This window comes from Pipistrellus kuhlii, unplaced genomic scaffold (genome assembly GCF_014108245.1).
Source record: "Pipistrellus kuhlii isolate mPipKuh1 unplaced genomic scaffold, mPipKuh1.p scaffold_m20_p_6, whole genome shotgun sequence".
NCBI lineage: Eukaryota > Metazoa > Chordata > Mammalia > Chiroptera > Vespertilionidae > Pipistrellus > Pipistrellus kuhlii.
In genome coordinates, this window is record NW_023425562.1 from 64,595,377 (window position 1) to 64,611,354 (window position 15,978).

A 15,978-nucleotide genomic window follows, 5' to 3' on the forward strand; every position below is an offset into this window, starting at 1 on the left:
GCAGCAACTATTCAGGATCCCTCCTAGAATCTTGAAACTGGAAGGGGTCAGGGAGGGCTCTTTCATCCTTTTGCAGCCCTCTTGATTTGCATATTGATATAAAATACAATATGATAGGGAGATGGTTATGCTGATATGGAATTAATTAGAAGTTACATATGAGTGTACGTGGAATCTAAGCAGTAACATCCTTCATCCTCAATATAGCCATATTGGACCTAAATGGCATTTCTGAGGCCACTTTGAATTTTGAAAAATGTGCCAACTTTGTAATTGGCCTGACCTGCCTCAGTTTATTAATTTGTACAACTCAAATAGTAATGCCCACCTTTCAGGGATATTGTAAGGATTTTTTTTAAAAAAGCAATCTAAGAAAATCATATGACTCAAGTTCCATACATCTTAGGTCATGTTGTAGAATTTTGGGGAACTTACCAGAGTATTAGCTCATTGTGATCATAACTTGGTGAGGACCTGCAGACTGAATGGGAAAAGATGACAAGGAGCACTTGACAGAAATATCTGGGAGTTATAAACAAGAATCAATATTATGAAGCGACAATAGCTAGGTTGTTATTCACAACATTCCCTATGGTATATATTTGGTATTCCCTGACCTTTGACATGTTAATCTGTCTCTCTAGGGGTGTCGAACTCAATCAGAGAAGGGGCCAAAATCTAAAATCCAGCCTAAATCGAGGGCCGAATGGTTTACTGAACAGTCATAAACTGTCATTGTGATGGAAACGCAGCTGAGTGCAGTGATGACAGCGTGGTGCGGGCCACATTGCAAGGCCTGGCGGGACGGATTTGGCCCGCGGGCCTTGTGTTTGACACATGTGCAAGTGTTGAGACTGGTCAGATGTCATTCTTGAAGAAATGACTTTCCTTTGGTGGTAAAGATTAAGCCAGATTTCTATCTCAGATTGGGAAAGTCTCTTTGCCTTTTTTGACAAGTGTCTTAGGTAATTTATTTTCATCAGTCACGTGGTAAACCTCCCTCATGCATAGTGCAGTGGTCATCTTTAAGTGAATAGAGTGGGATTTGGATAACAAACTCCTATGGCTTGAGGTGGGTATCTCACCCCTCCACAAATCCATCTTCATCATTTTTAGACAGTGGAGGAAGGAGTTCAACCATTTATTTATAAACTCAAACTCAAGACGAAAGAAGGCATGCTTTTGAATATCCATAAGCTGCTTTTGCTTTGTTGAAAATTCCTTTTTTATTTCTTGCCTGTGGCTTGGTAATACAGTAAAGCATTTTATACTAACTATTGAGTCCTTGATATGCATATCTGTTATAGCTTCAAATTTAGAATTCTTGGAATCCAGTGGGATAAGTTTGATTGATTTAATTCATTGATGAATTTATTCATTATTGAGAATATTGGCCCCTGATTAGTGATCTTAGTCCCTGCCCCAACTCTTTCTAGCATCATGGGTGATATAGATGTCAGGATTTTTCAGTTCTGCAACTTCCTTGATTCCAATGACCTTCACCTGCACCAAACTTCAGTGATGTACTTCTATGACAATACCAAAAACCTGAATCTGAGCCAACACTAACATCTTATTCCTAGACTACAAAATTAAAGTTTATTGTCCCTGACTGTTTCCACATTATTCTTTAGCTTCATTAGCATACTAACCTTTGACACCTATTTCCTGCCTATCCTCCTGAGACCCCCTTGTACATCGCTTCAGCTATCTTCCTTATCTTCACTGCCATCAATGCATTTCAAATCTCGATTCTTCTAAATTTTATTTTTTTTTAAATAAGGTGCTATTGGACATCATTGGAGAAAGTTACACAGTTATTTTTATTTATGTTACTCAGCAGGCCACGTTAAAGAAATTAAACACCAACTTAATTTTGTGTAGAATAATTTGACTCTGCAACTAAATCTTATGAGGTTGAACAGTAAAAGTATATTGGCAACATATGTTGCAGGAGGATATTGGCAGCTTTTATTTTCTCTATTGAGGAGTAGATCTGGGATTTCAGTGCTAATAACTGCATAGAACCACTAGCTTATGACCTCAAAGTACCTTTCTTGGTAGGTTTGCCAACGGCTCTATGAAGATAAATGCTATGTGTCTGTGCTCTTAGGAGGCAATTTCTTTGAAAAGCAAAATTAGTAGTTTCCCCACTGGCCTCTGTGCTCAATTCCTTACATTCGGGATGACTTTATAGATAGACCTGTAGTTTCCGCTAAATCTTATAAGCTGGAAATGGGAAACTGGCACAATCAATTATTCTTTTAGCTTTTTCTATGACCTATACACTGAAAATGTCATCTGATTCTTTTTGTCTGGAACAGTATCTACTAGGAGGTCTCTACTCCTGAAAGCTTTCTGAGTTTGTCTACCCACTGCTTATCTAAACAGCAATGACAACAAAATAAACACTGTTCTTCAAATAAATGACCAGAAAACTCTAATTCAAAAGATTCTATGAAATATAATTTCTTTTCATGGATGTACATAAATGTTATATGTAATGTGCCCAGAAAACCAATCTTAAACTATATTTTTGCAAGTAGTGAGATGTGGCTTCCATTATTTTTACTCTTTTATAATTTTTCTCTTCATTTAATCTTCTATTATATATCAGTTTGTTATTGCCATGTAACAAATTGCCCCAAAACTTAATGGGTTGAAACAACAACCATTTTTTATTTCTTATTATTCTATGGGTTGGCTAGGTGGTTTTTGCTGACCTGAGCTAACTATAAATACACCTGCTATGTTCTTTGGGTTGGCCAGGAGACATTGATCTTGGGTAAGATCTCTCATGTGTCTGTGGCTTCAGTTAAGACATTTAGACAGATTTAACTTTGTTCCCTATGGCTCATACTTTTTCAGGCTAACCTGAAATCTTTTCATTAATAAATCAAAAGAGCAAAAGAGAGAATAGAAGTGTGAAGGACTTTGGGGGATCCAGATTCAGAACTTGCTCCCAATCATTTGCACCATACTCTGTTGGTCAAAGCAAATCACATGGTAGTCCAGATCACAGAGGCGGAAGAAAGACCTCTCGTCTTGATGAGGACAACTGCACAGTCACACTGCAAAAACTGTGAACCCAGGGAAAGATAATGTGTTGGGGTCACATTTAAAAGCAGTCTCTTTCAGTCTTTTAGGAGTGCTGTAACTTTAAGACTTTCAACCTATAACTGCCCCAACACAGCTTTTTGTTCTTCATCTTGTTTTTGGAAAATCATCTGAGAAAAATATTGATAGAAAGTTAAATGTGTCAAAGCTGAATGTGCTATCTTTCTACGTGAAAAATAGTACTGAGGAACTACCCACCCCCCAAACACATACTCACAACATAGAACCTCTACACTAGGGGTGTCGCACTCAATCAGAGAAGGGGCCAAAATCTAAAATCCAGCCTAAATCGCGGGCCGAATGGTTTACTGAACAGTCATAAACTGTCATTGTGATGGAAACGCAGCGGAGTGCAGTGATGACAGCGCGGTGCGGGCCACATTGCAAGGCCTGGCGGGACGGATTTGGCCCGCGGGCCTTGTGTTTGACACATGTGCTCTACACCATAGAACATTATGCACAAGGAAGTAGTTCCAAGAAGCATTCTGCATGGCAAAGAAAAATTTTCAAAAAAATATTAATAACAATAGTAATAATTACAAATGATATAACAATAATGTTCATGTACATTTATTGAGCACTTACTATGCTCTAGGCTCTGAGCCAAAAGCTTGAATTCATGATTTTATTTCTCTGTGGAAATTATTATTGGTATAATACCCATTTTATAGATGAAAATACGGAGACATAGATGGATTAAGTAATGAGCACACAGTACCTCAATTATTTGATGGATGTGCCAGGATTTGCCCCTGCACTTCCCTATTATAAAGTGAATGTTCTCCACTATTGCATGTATGAACCCACAGATGGTTTTATCTACAAATTAAGGGAAGCATGATCCCATATTACTCTCCACTACTGCTTCTTAACTTTAGTATTGACATTACCTGCCTAAAAAATACTGATGCCTTGATCCTACCCCCAGAGATGCTGGTACTTGTGCTGAGCATGGGAATTTTAAAATCTCCCCATGAGATTCAAATATGCAGTTTTCCCAAGGAAAGTGTGATTTCCAAGCCAGCATCACCTGAGCCTATCAGAAATGTAAATTTTCAGGTACCAGCTAATGCAAAATTGTTGAGTCAGAATGCTTGGTGTGAGACTCTGGATCTGTATTTTTAAAATCTCTCTAAGTGAGTTTGATGAACATGAATGTTTGAGAATTACCACTTTACACCAATGATGGTCAACCTTATACATCAGAATCCCCTGGAGAGCTTTATTGAAACTGGAGATGCCTGGTCCCTGCCCCAGAACTACTGAAACTGTATTTTCACGTAAGACTCCAGCCAGTTCTGATGTACTCAGGATTGAAAATTACATCTTTATACTCAATAGATTGTCCCGCTTTATGCATTTCCACTGTGTGGACATTAGGATATATTAAGCTGACACAGTTTTTCTCCCTCTCACAAGAGGCATAAATATAAGGAACACACATCTCTGTTCCAAAAGAAAAGTCTGGTGCTTAAAGAATCACACTCTTTGATGAGAACAGAGCCTGATTCTGCAGGATTAAAGAAATGACAGATTGATTGGTATCTCAGCTATAATTAGTAGGCTATAATGTCAAAGAAATGACCAAACTGTGAGCACTGAAATGAAGCCACCCATGACCCTGGGACCTGTAATGCACATCCCAATAGAAGCCTGACTATAGCCATTATCCTTTCTAGAAATAAATCAAATGCCCAGGCATAACTGACTTTAAGATTAAACTCAGAAGCTGATGTCTGGCATGGACATTGGATTTCCCATGGCAAATAAGAAATCACATTCTACTTCTTCCCAAAATTGCCATGTTCAATTTCTGTTGGCATATCTGAAAAATACTGGCCCATTACTAATTGGCCCCTTAGCTCTCAGTCCTAGAATAGAAGAAATGAGTTCAGAAAATATTTCTATTGCAGGCTAGCTGGAAACTTTTTAAAAATGTCTCCTCTAGTAACTTTACTGAGAGCCCTACAGGTAGGACAAAGTATTTATATATCTTTAGGGAATATACATTTTTTAAATCAGCTTTTTTCCCCCCCTCAATCAAAATACCTTCAGTTTTCACATTTTTCAATTAGTTTATTGCCAAATAAAAAACAAGTACTAAGTTTTTATTTTATTGGTTAGAAATGCTGTGAGGTATTTAAAATAATTCGTGCATAGTATAAAATGCTATTCAAAGGGTGATTTCCAGACCAGAAGCATTAGCATCACCTGGGGTTTTGTTAGAAATAAAAATCTCAGGTACCAACTCAATCCTACTTTTAATAACATCTCCAGGAGATCTGTATGAGATTGCAATAGAAGATGCGGTCTTCTCAAGGCAGTTGAAAAACCACTATATATTGTACATCCATGAAAAGTGAAATTATAATATATTAAAAATCGAGGTCCAACGCATGATTTATTCTCTCAAGATTCTTAAAGATTAGAGATAAATTAATGTGGCAAGTTGAATAATAATCATAGGACAGTCCCATAGAAGCAGAGCCTGAGAACGGGATTTGGAACAGGTGATTTATTCAGAAGGGTTCTCTGGAGAAAGAAAATGAGAGAATCAGGATGGGCCATAAGGAGAAGCTACGTAAAGATGTGGTCCTAGCCGAAGTCAACTTTTCCTAAACTGTCTGAGAGAGTATTTGGCTGTGGGCTGCCCTTGGATTGGCAGGACATAAACTTTTGGCCAAATGGCTTGAATTGAACTAATTCTCTGAAGAAGAAGAACAACTGTGAGATGTTGGTAGCCAACACAGCAGATGGATGATGGGAACACTAGCCATGGAAGGGAATCTGACAGGGTATCAACAATATCCATTGGAAAAATATAAAAACAATACAAAGAATTCAGGTAATGGCTGTCATGACAAAGTAACTCACTTGTAATTATCTTTTATGTGTTGAGAGGAAAAAACAGTCATTGTGTGATCTGTGGTCTGAGAAGATGTCACAGAGAAAGTAGATTTTAAACCAGGCATCAGAGAACCTAGTCATCTTTCCCTTACAATCAACAGCATTTGATTTTTCCTGCAGAACTCTCACCTCCTCCACCATCTCCACGTTTGGTTTGTGATAGTCACAACACCTCAAACTGTAGGGTTGGCTGTAAGACTCAGGTGTATCCATAACAGGACATCATATCCCCTTGGCTGTAGAAATTGCTTCTGGGATGGGGACTTAACCAAAATCACACCAATGTTCAGCTCTTAGGAAAGAGAATGCTCTCTCTTGTTTTAAGTTGTGGAGTACAAGAATAAGGTCAACTAAGAAAACAGCAAGAATGAGAGACAGCTGGCCAGTGTTGCTCAGTGGTTAAGCATCAACCTGTGAACCAGTGGGGTCGCCTTTTGATTCTTGGTCAGGGCACATTCCCAGGTTGCAGGCTCTATCCTCAGTGGAGGGTGTGTAGAAGGCAGCTGATCAATGATTCTCTCTCATCATTGATGTATCTATCTCTCCCTCTCCCTTCCTTTCTAAATTCAATTATATGTATGAGAAAGAAAAAAAAATGAGATATGACTATATAGAGCATGAACCCTGACCAATCCCAGGGACTTTTAGGAAATTTGAGCTAATAAATTAATAATTTTTTTTTTCTTAAGCCAATTTGAGCCTGATTTTCTATGTATTGCCATGAAAAGTATTCTAGGATTTATATATAAATTCAACTTTTCCTGTTTTTAATTTTCCTTATGGTCTTAAAAAATGAAGTTTCCAGTCCCCTTTCTCCTTCTTATGAATCCTTGCCTTTCATTTATAGCTTGGCGGCAACACTATTTTTTTTTTTTAATTCTCATCCAAGGAGTGAGGATATTTCCCCATTGATTTTTAGAGAGAGTGGGAGGATGCAGGGAGGGGGAGAAAGAGAAACATTGGTGTGAGAGAGACACATCGATTGGTTGACTCCTGTATGTGCCCAGAGCCAGGGTGGGATTGAACCTGCAACCCAGGTACATGCCCTTGATCAGGAATTGAACCCTGAATTCTCTGGTGCACAGACCAACACCCTAATCACTGAGCTGTACCAGACAGGGTATAAACACTATTATTGATATAATTATGTTCTATGTTCAGATCACTCCTAAATCTAAATTAAGAATATTTTTTAACCAGTTACTTCACTACCAACTGCATCCTCATTTAGAGCCCATTAACTTTATAATAGATTAAAATAAAATGAAAGCCAATATGTATTGGGAAAGGTAACCTATTTCTTAATTTGATCTTAACCACTGCAATGCTAATTGAAATGTACCCATGTCAATACCCTATTGGAAATTTTCTTTAGGAGTAGCCACTCAAAAAAGATTCTTCTAAAAATGAGCTGATTTGGGGGCTTCTTCATGTGTCAGAGATTTTCTGGGTCTCTCTGGTGTGAATCCAGAATTTGTAAATGTATGAGATCTCCTAGGATGACATAAGGGGAACCCCTACTCTCTGCAAGAACTACACTGAACACAGCCAAGATCTGGTCTCCAAAGACTGCTGCCCTTCAGAAGCATGATGAAAGATAATTGGGATATGAGAGTATGTATGTTCCGATATTTTTCTGAAACATCCATCAACTTCCTGAATACTATACCACAGCAACCTTTTTAGACTGGAGGTCTTACATCACAGGAACATTTTCTGTGTCTCCAGGTAAATAAGAGACAGAAGTCCCATCCCTTGAACAGTATCATTCTCTTCCATTAGTTCTCATACCATAACCTGTCTCTAAATCCTGGAGGGTGTGATAAAATACAGAATTTCTGACTCAGTAGGTCTAAAGTGCAGCCCCAAAATATGCATTCCACCCAGTTACAGCTGACGCTGTGGACCATGCTTTGAGAATCACTGCACTATGAGAATATCATTCACAGCACAGGTGACAGTGTTGGGTAAACTGCTAACAATGCTGGGGCAAAGTGTGCATTTAAAAACATTTCCCCAGTAGGATTTACTGCTAATAAAATAAGTGAATTCCATTTCCCCAAGATGTGTTGATTTGATTATTTCTCTTTTTGTTGTTGTTACAAAGATGCATTTATGTATCTTTAACCTTTTTCCTATCTGTGTCAAGTTCTCTAAGACATGCATGCCAGTGATTTAAAGCAATTCTGTCATCTTCCTGTCCCTCTGTGGCTTGGGAGGAGTTTGCAATGGCCAAAAAACTCATCAGTCACAGCATGAGAGCTTTTGTAAACAGTAGGCCAGACAGCACAGATTAGGAAATCTCCAAACTGGATAATTAGGAAAAATAAATACTCTTTAAAAACGCCGTAATAATCACATTGGGCTTCCAGCTAATCAATCACTGGGCCATCTGTCTAAGGAAAGTGGGCAGGAGACAGTGCCCACTGTGTGAGTGTAGAGTGCTCACAGGAGACTGGATGGTGATGGGAGCCTCTTCTCCATAAAGGAACCTGGTGGAACAAGTCTTTAACCTATCGTCCTTCCTGCCTGGAGGCTGTTGGGAGCCTCCACTTTTAGAGAATACCTCTGTGTGGGTTACTGATGAAAGGTGTATCCTCAGACCAGCAGCCTGTTTGCACTGAGATGGTCTGGGCCTGTTAATCTTAGGATCTTCTATTGTGTCAGCAACCTTTTTTAGTTGAATTTTTATATGTTAAAGTGTTCTTATGATAGTTCATTTTTTAAAAAGTCATACTCTATTGTTAAATTTTTTAATTAATGTGTTTATTGTAAGCCAATATTATTTACTTTTAGTCAGTTAACCTCACTAGGGTCCTACTATGTGTAATCCTCCATCCACAAGGATTATAAACGAACTGAGGAAATTCTAGCTTGAAGGGACTTGTGGGATGGTTGTGGTGAGAAGACATACAAAGGACATTATTTCCATGAAGCCTCCAGCCTCAGCCCAGCTCAAATTAGATGTCCTCCAATGAGGGGCTCCCATGCATAGACATACTTTCCTCATCTGGACCAGAAACTTTTAATGGAAGAAAAAGGTTTTATTTGTATGCTCAGTGACAGACACAAGATAGACATCCTATTGGTGTCTAATAACTAAGTGAGAATGCACTAAAATACCAGGCAGCATGTAATATCTATATCAGTTCAAAGGCAATTCATAAAGAGTGTTTGGGGAAATCTTCTTAAAACATGAACTCTGTGTACATTTTAATTAAGAAGAGAAAAAATGTTCTATGTTGACAGCACAAAATTAATAAATACACAGGGGCAGGAAGGTGTGCCCAGAGCTCTTGGATATAAATAAAACTGCTCATATTCAATGATGTCTTCATCTTGGAGAAGTGGAAAAAGATAAAGGCAAAAAGTCATGCTAAGCTGTTTCCATGGATTATTTTACTGGGCTCTGTGTCAATCCCATGAGTTAGTCACTATTATTGGCCATGTTTTACAGATCAGGAAACAGAGTCTAAGAAAAGATGAGCATATATTCTACATCATTCAGTGAGATACAACAGGGCTCAATTTAGGAAGCAATGGTCTGTATTCAGGGTTTAAATTGGTAACCACTGAAGTCCACTGCCAATCTATAGGAACAAGCAGAGGCCTCCTGGACTTGAACAAAAAATTAACTCCTTTTATAATTGTACCCTTGAAACCTATATAATTTTATTAACAAACATAACCCCAATAAATGCAATAAAAATGAATAAAACATCAACTTTTTGCCCATTTTGAATCAGGTTGCTTTTTTATTATCATTGAGTTTTAAGAGTTCATTGTATATTTTAGATACCAATATTTTATTAGATATGTGTTTCACAATTATTTTTTTTCCAGTCTGTGGCTTATAATTTCATTCTCTTAATAGTGTTTTTTTGTAAAAAATATATTTTTTATTGATTTCAGAGAGGAATGGAAAGGGAGAGAGAGATAGAAACATCAATGATGAGAGAAAATCATTGATTGGCTACCTCCTGCACACATATCATGCCTCTCCTCCAATCTCCCACTGGGGATCAAGCCTACAGCTGGGCATGTGCCTTGACTGGAAATCTAACCATAACCTCCCGGCTCCTAGGTCAATGCTCAAACACTAAGCCACCAGCAGGGATAAACAGTGTTTATTTTTGCTTGTTTGTTTGTTTTACAGAGAAATGGCTTTTAATTTTAATTAAGTCTAGTTTGTTCATTTATTTTTCATTATTTGTGCTTTTGTTATTGCATCTAGAAAAGTATCACCAAATCTAAGGTCACTTAGATTTTCTCCTATGTTAGCTGCTAGGAATATTATAGGTTTTCATTTTACATTTAGGTCTCTGATCCATTTTGACTTAAATTTTGTGTAAAGTGTAGGGTCTGTGTCTAGATGATGATGACAATGATGATGAAGATGGTGATGTTAATTTGCTTGTGGATGTTCAGTTGTTCCAGCAACACTTGTAAAAAAAAAAAAAAAAGCTTTCTCTTTAGAATTGCCATGGATTCTTTCTCAAAGATCAGTTCACTATATGTGTGTGGTCTATTTATGGGCTTTATTTTCTAGTTCATTGATATGTTTATCTATTTTTTCATCAATAATCCACTGTCTTGCTTACCATAGCTTTATAGTAAGACTTGAATTTGGGGAATGTCAGTTATCTATTTATTGTAATTTTTGCATTTTGGGAATGTCAGTTATCTATTAAATGTAAATTTTGCATTTTGGGAAATGCGTGTTTGTGAATCTTTATAAATTTCCATTGTGTTGTCGTGGTCTGCATGGGTGATAGAGGTTACCACTCCCTTCTGTCTATCGACACATCAATCCCCAGAATGTAGGAGCTTGGGCTCTCCAACCACTAGATACCTAGTCACAACAAAATGGATGGACCAAGGACTGCCACTCTATTAAATGTTAAGAAATCCTGTAGAGCTTGACACAGTCTTGGGGCATCTCTGAGGCACAGAATGTGGTTCCTAGAAAACACTCTGATGACATGGCCGTAGTAGAATTGGACTGTGAGAGGCAATAGTAAGGTGACCACCTGTCTATGACTTATTGAGGAATGTTCAGGGCTTCTCAGCTTTTCCGACTAGCTGCCCATCTTCCAATGTCCTTCACTATGTTCCTTGACCCCAGCTTTGTGGGATCAGTCCAAAAGTCAGCATCCTAATACTTAACTTTCTCTATCCCCCTCTTAGAATGTCAAAGCCATCCTTTCAGATCTTTGAATTTGCCTCCCTGCAAACCTTTCTCTTTTGACCCACAAAGACAGATCACACACACACACACACACACACACACACACACACACACACACACACAGTTTCTCTTCCTGTCATGAACAATGTAAAGAAATAAATTTTGTGCCCCTAAAAGGAGTCATCATCTCTCCAGGACGTGGCCAATAAAAAGAGAAATGTAATCTCTGACAGAGCATTTTCCCTGTTGTATACATTTTTATTTGCTAGTAATCCAGATATAATCCACTACATATTGAAGTACTCATCTCTCATTTTCTCTGTCTCATGAGCATACTAGCTATAGATAGGTTTGGTCTTATATTGGCTTTTTATCCAAAGTCTTTTCCAGTCAAAACTCATACAAAAGAAATAGCTAGGTGCAGAAATGTGTACAGACAAGTTATACTTCTAGAAATGGTAATCATACATCAAAATAAGAAGCCTAATAATGCGTTCCATCTAGGTAAGAATCTCAAGACTTTTGCCTCTTTAGACAATTATATATAAAGAATAAGAAAGGCCTTCTGTTCTCTTTGGAGGAGAGAACAGTAATCACTAGTTCTATCTCCCAGCCAGGTTACACTCCCACGCCCAAAGCCAATGTCATTCTGGATAAAATGCTGCAAGTAAAATTCAATAGAATCAACTGATTCAATTTCAAGTAATGTTTGATAGAAAATGGAAGCAATTATTTTCCATAATCACTAAATATCATAGAAATCCATGCTATAAAGAAAGGCTTCACAGCATTATCTATAAAGAAAGGCTTCACAGCATAAGAATATATTTCCTCAAAGAGAAGGTTGGCATAGTTTCCAGGAAAGTATTCAGTTCATCACTCTAAATTGTATGCTGTAAATAAAGAAAGATATTTTCTTGTGTCATTGCAATGAATAGAAACTTTGTAATGTTTATTTGTTCTTAGAAAATAGTCATGGAGGATGATGAATTATTTTTGTTCATAACTGCTTTATACCAGTATACAGTGAAAAGATATCTATCCTCAACCTAAAGTACTGACAATTTTCTAATATTTTCAGTTGCTGCTATAAGGTAAAATATCAATATAAAGAACATATCATCAGTTTACAATTTATTTTCATGTACCAATTAACTAGTTGGAGGATCCTACCCTTCCTTCTCTTACTTCTCTTTTCACATATTCATGATTTGGATATCATTTTTCATCATGTCAGAAGAGAGATGCAGAGAGGTAATAACATTCAAAGTAATCAGTTTGTTCACTTTTTAACATGTCTTGTCAAAGACTGGATAGGAATGGAGTTTGAAGTTACTGGACAAAATTGGAGATTTGAGATTATTTGTATTTTATTTGGGTCTCTGTTCCCCTTCTACCTTTGCTGGTTCTTAACATAATTGTGAGGTTGTACCTTGTATACATAAACATTAAATAAATATTACCTAAATTAATTAATATATAATGCTTGGTTTTGCCTTTTTCTTCTCATACCTTATCTGCATCTTTCTTCTATATCTGTACACACACACACACACACACACACACACACACACACACACACAAACAGTGACTTTCAAATTTTAGTGTGCATAGAATCACTTAGCAGACTTGTTAAAACTCACATTTATTACTGACCCAAGATCAGATTTTTTGATTCAGTGGTCTGAAAAAAGACCCCAAAATTTGCATTTCCAAGATGTTTGCAAATGATGCTTAAGCTACTTGTCTAAGGGACCACACTTTGAATGAAAATCACAGGTCTAAAGTATGAGCCTTTTCTTTCCTATGGCTTCTTTCACTCTACTCAGGAATGCTTTCTGTAGCAAGCAACTTTGTTTCCCCTTGTCACATCTCCCCTAGGGTCTTCTCAGATTTTAGAGACAGCTATACTGGACAGTTCCATGCAAGACCCAAGCTGCCAGAGATCCCCTTTACTCTGGTATTTCTCTGCTCTGTCATCTTGGAACCTCCCTTGAAGCTGTAGTAACCCATTAAACATACTTGCCTAGAACTATAGAGGAGCTAAAGTCCCCCAAGATGACAAATTGGGGTGAAAGACCCAGCCTTAGTTTTTTTGTTTTTTTTTTTATTCTTGGGGCAATGCTGAGAGGAATTCTGTGGGCTTTTCAGAGGTCCCACAGAATGGAGTTCCCATTATCTACTGTGACAGCTTTGACATTGCACATTCATACTTCCTGCTCCACTTCCCTGTATCACTCTATCCATTCCTGTCTCATGAGTTATGTTCCAGTAAACTCTCTGTACCAGTATTTTGGTCCTAAGCTTTATTTTCAGGCAAATATGAACACAAATACCTTCCCTGAATCTTAGTACTAACGAACTACTGTCCTATTTTTCTCATTCGCTTTATTGTCACCTATACACATAACTATTCACTCAGAAACTTCATTTCCACCCTCTTAGTTGCTTCTTCTGAAAGAAAAGATGGACTCCATCTCATGTACTCTCCCAAAATCCATCCCAGGTAAATTGTTTTCTATGTTTCAGATTCCATATATTTTCCCAGATCAAGTGTTATATCTCTTCTGAAGCCAGAAAATCTATTCCACTGTCAAGATGGACTCCTTTCAGAACTCTATAAACTTTACTGTGCTGTTTAGTTACATGTCCTATCTTCTTCTAGTAAGCTCCTTGGTTACAAATTCCCAACTTTCCTAGCTGCATGCCATCCTTATTATCTCAGTAATATTTTTTACAATACTAATAGTTCCACTTAATTAAGAACTTATGCCCAAACTTAATAAATATATATGTATTAACAATTGCTTAGCCATTTGGAATATGACACACATAAATATTGATTCAGTTGTAAATAAACACAATTACTAATGGGATGTGTGTATGTCTATTGAAAACTGCAAAACTTTTCAAAATTTGGACATGCTCACACTCATTTTCTTTTCCAGATTGAGTTTTATGCATTTTCATCTGAAAACTCAAGTTTGTAAAGATACAAAATTATTTTTAAAAAAATGCAGCATGATGTAATGAATGCTGAAACTGTGAAGTACTTTGAATTAAAAATAGACATATAGATCAATGAAATAGAATTGGGAGTCCAGAACTGATTACCCATTTATAATGAACTAGAGGCCAAGTCATGAAAATTCTTGAACTCCGTGGTTGGGGGACAGGGGTGGAGGGGGGTCCGTCAGCCTGGCCTGAGCCCTTTCATAGTCCAGGAGCCCTCACAGAGAGCAGGCCCCTCTGTGGGAGGCAAATGGCAGCTCATCAGGGGATGGCATGGGCAGATGCGACCCCACCCCACCCCACTCACAATGAAATACTACTTAGCTTTAAAAGAAATGAAACACTAAACAAATCCAGAGAAACTGAAACATGCAATAGACTGATGTATTTCAGAAGGGGAAATGAAGAGGATGGGAAGAGACGAAACAAAGAACTTACATGCATATATGCATTGTCCATGGACAAACATTAGTGTGGGGAAGGCTTGAGGAAGGGGCAGGAGTGGGATGGAGGTGGTCAACAGAAAAAAAATACTTTGTACAATAAAGTTTTCCTTAAAAAAAGAAATGAAGCACTGATACATGCTACAAAATGGATTAAACTTGAAAACAGTTTGAGGAGTGAATAAAGCTAGACATAAAAAGCCTCATATTGTAAAGTCACATTCATATAAAATTTTCAACATAGGCAAATTAATAGAGCCTACAAGTAGATAGTGCTTTCATGGACCTCAGAGACTGGGCTGACTGCTAAAGTGGGTAGAGTTACTTCTGGAGGTGATGAAAATGTTCTAGAATTAGATAATGGTGACTGCACAAATCTGTGAATATATTAAACATCGCTGAATCATCCACTTTATAAGGGTGAATTATATGGTATGTGAATTATACCTTGAGAAAAAAAGATCAAACTTCATATCTCCTTATTCTGGTCCAGTCATCCAACCAACCCCTTCCTAACTCTTAAATTCTCTCTAGAGTCTAGACTATCACAATCTGAGGTGGTTCACTTAATATTTAGCGAGTGAGATTGAAGAGAAACTGATAAATTAACCATGACCTTCTTGCAGAAATTGTTTTTTCTTTGAAAGATTAGAGAGGGTTTTGCTTTGCCGAATTAAAAAAAAATCTGCTGAACATGAGTTGACCTTTTTTGTTAATCGTTTAACCACCAAAGAATAGAAATGAAAGATTGGGGATAAAGAGTGGCTTAGCAAAACAAAATGGTTAAGAGCACACATTCTAAAACCAGAACTCATAGGTTTAAATATCAGCAGAACTATTTCTATCTGTGGAATATTCAAGAAATCACTTCCCATCTTTGTGCCAATTTCTTCATTTTCAAACAGTGATATTCAATTCTACATACTAGAATTAATATGAGGATTTAATGAGTTGATATTTATAAAACATTTAGTTACAGCTGTGCCTAGCATAGAGTAAGCAAGTTCCAGTCTTGGGGTTACTCTTGAGTCTAGTGCCTTCTGAACAAACATCTCCAGGTTTCCATCTGTCACCTCCCTCTTTCCTTGGGGGCTAACTGTGTCTCACTCCTTGCCTATCTTCTACACTGCATAAACTTTGTACAAAACTCCCTTCCACTGCTTCTATGAGAAATGCAGTAGTATGGGGAATAGCTCACATTTCTTAAACTTGGATAAGCAAAGAATGCATATCTACTTATTTTCTCATTTTCTCTATAACTCAAATCTAAATCCAAGTCCCTACTCTGTTGAGCTGGCAAGAAACTTCAAA